The following is a 3198-nucleotide window of genomic DNA, read 5'->3' as shown; positions in this document are numbered from 1 at the left end:
AGGTGTAGTTAATGCATTGTATTCCTAGAACACTGTATGAATGAATGTGCTGTCTGCTCACCTCTACTATTGAGTTCTGGTGGATAAGATTGGTTAGGTTTGTACACAAATGCAGTGATTTTAAGCAATGAAAGGATTTGGTTTCTGGCCATTGTCTTTGCACTTGTTGAACAATAAAATATACAATTTGTATTAATATGAGTACTGATTGAATTATGACATCTTGTGATAGTACATATATCACACCCTTGCACTGTATTCACAAATAAGATATATTATTATTGTAATAATTCGTATTATTATTTAACGTGTATATTTATTCTTAATATTTTAAACTGGAAGGTCAGCATATGTGATATGAGGAATTTGTTTTGTACAAGCGGATGGGAAAAAGGTGCTATTTACAATTTGGAAAGTTTCCATGAGTCATATGGAACAGCCCAGAGTCCTATGGTGCGGCCTGGTTGTTATTGTCTTGGGACCCGGACAAGGTTGAGGGCGTGGTCTTGGTATGACAAGAGGATCTTCCCCTTGTGACTGGATGGCCAGGATCAATCTAGATGTACCATGTGAGAGTAGGGGGAAGCTAACGTCTATTTAGGCATGTGAGAAAAGGACGAAAAGGACTTGATTGACTTAAAACTTCGGTGGAGCGGACTTGCCTAAAAACTTTTGTGGAACATGGTTGGCATGAAATTTTGTGGAATGTTATGTGTGGTACTGTCTTACAAACTGTGGAGTGTTTAGGCACTTGATATTATAGCACTTGTGGTGGCTTTGTGTCTTATATGTTAGCAAGAGCTATGGGGTGCTGTATTTCAGACTTTCTATAATGGAACAGTGTGTGCTGCTCAAGTGAAAGTATCTTTAAACCAAGTGTTAGAACCAGTGAACACGGAATTATAAAGGTACAGTATCAATGTGATATAACAAGTGTCAATAATGAAAACATGCCAGTTGTGTTGATAAACAGAGCCAGTGAAGGGTATTTATTTACACATATGAAAATCCACAGCCTGTTTCCAATCATTCGACCGGTCAGGAATGGAATGAATGAAGCCCCCATCTAGCAGCGAGGATAGGATGTGTGCCGGCTGCCAAAGCCTGTCGCACTCCTTTGGCGCAATGATTAATGAATGACAGATGAAATGATATTGGAGTGGTGTGTTGCTGGAATGAATTATGACAGGGAAAACTGGAATACCCGGAGATAAACCTATCCTGCCTTCGCTTTGTCCAGCACAAATCTCACATGGAGTGACCGGGATTTGAACTACGGAACCCAGTGGCGAGAGGCAGGCGCGCTGCTGCCTATTTATATATATATATGCTTTGTAATTAATGTTCATCAGGCTGACTACAAATGGTAGCTTGGACCTCACTTTTGGTTTCCCACTGTTTTTGTTGTTGTTGTTGTTGTTAGATAGTTGTAAATATGACGTCTCCCAGCAGTATTTTGTGAATGTATTCTATGCATATTTTGGTGTGTTGATGAGGTGCTCATGCATGGATATTATTCAGAATATAGTTAGTTATTTCAGAATCAGTGGAGTTATTGATGAACATAGGTGCAGTTCCAACATATTTAGCTGTTTTCAGAAGGTTAAAAGTAAGGCCTGAAGCAGATGTACCAGTACGCAGCTTTATGTACGCACTCTGGGAGAGAGAATTATCATGCCATATTAAAATTCGAGGGATCCATTTAGGCAAACTCTGGCACCCAAACTACGCACATTTTGATTAATTATTTTTATTAATTTAATTTATTTCAGTTATTTTTTCATATATAATAATAATATTACAATCTACTAGTAAAAAATGATACAGTTGTGCCTATGGCTTGGCTATCTGCTTTACTGAAATACACAAGCTGCTCTCGGGAAGTAATTCTAAAATTTTCAAATGCATAAAACAATTGCAAGTTATAAATCTCATTCCATATTGACGGTTATCACTTTACAAATAAAAAGTATTTATAAATCCTCCTTATCAATACAAATCAAGTAAGTTGATTGAGTTTTCTTTTCACACAATATTTTGACTTGTTTTTCATCCACTCATAGTTCTTTTTCTCATTACAGATGTTACACACTTTTTAATCCACGTTATTGGCGGTATCACTACACTGCCCAACACAGTGTTTCATTTTAACAGTCAGCAAGTTTTAATTGTCAATCAAGAATGACCTATCAGACTTTGTACCTCAATATGTTTTTCAATTCATTATCATTGTCATTTCACTTCATCAAGATTTTTAATTTGTTTTGTGTTACGTAATAATTTTTCTGCTACTGAAGATGGCCTTGAGAATAGGCTGAAACATGTATAGACTCCGTTCCATCTAACAGATTATTTGATTTGTATTGATAAGGAGGATTTTATAAATACTTTTTATTTGTGAAGTGCATAAAACAACACAAGACATTTTCATAGTAATGACTGTTATCGGTATACCACGTATTTTTCAATATATGAAGCACCACAAGATATTTAACAATATAGTGAAGCCTTGATTCCATGCCCCTGCTTGTCTAAGTACAAAAACAAAGAATATTTATTTTTCTTATTATTCTTTATTAACAATGTGCTAAAATTCAACTACATAAAAATATATTTTCTGCTTTCAGTTTCTTATTCTGCAACAGTATTCTACATAATGTTATTTAAAAACAGAATTGAATACAAATCATGTGAACAATGGTATTTTTAAATAAAAAATGACTTCAAATACTAAGCAGCAGTCAATTTGTACAGTAAATAAGTAGTAAGGCCGTAATGATATCAGGGTATAGATAATGGAAATCGCAAAGACTGGGAGATTCCTGAAACAGTACTGAAAATATTTACATCAATGTATTCAAAGCAGTCCTCCTCTGAAACTACTGATAGATGTTTCAAAAGCATTTTTGTAACAGGTCCTCCCAATATTCAATATATAAATATTGGTACTGAATGATTTTCTGTCCCTCCAGTACTAAATGCCACAAAATATATATGAAGAAATCTCAAACCATTCCCAGTCGCTTTGTGTTTTCAAGCCAAATTTCTCCAAACATAAATTAAGTTAGTAAATTACATTTAGATATTTTATCAAAATACTGGAGCCTCTGTGGCTCAGGTGGCAGCGCGCCGGCCTCTCACTGATGGGTTCTGTGGTTCAAATCCCAGTTACTCCATGTGAGATTTGTGCTGGACAAA

This window comes from Anabrus simplex, chromosome 7, assembly GCF_040414725.1.
Source record: "Anabrus simplex isolate iqAnaSimp1 chromosome 7, ASM4041472v1, whole genome shotgun sequence".
Lineage (NCBI taxonomy): Eukaryota > Metazoa > Arthropoda > Insecta > Orthoptera > Tettigoniidae > Anabrus > Anabrus simplex.
The sequence above is the reverse complement of the archived record's forward strand: the minus strand, read 5'-3'. Positions refer to the sequence as shown.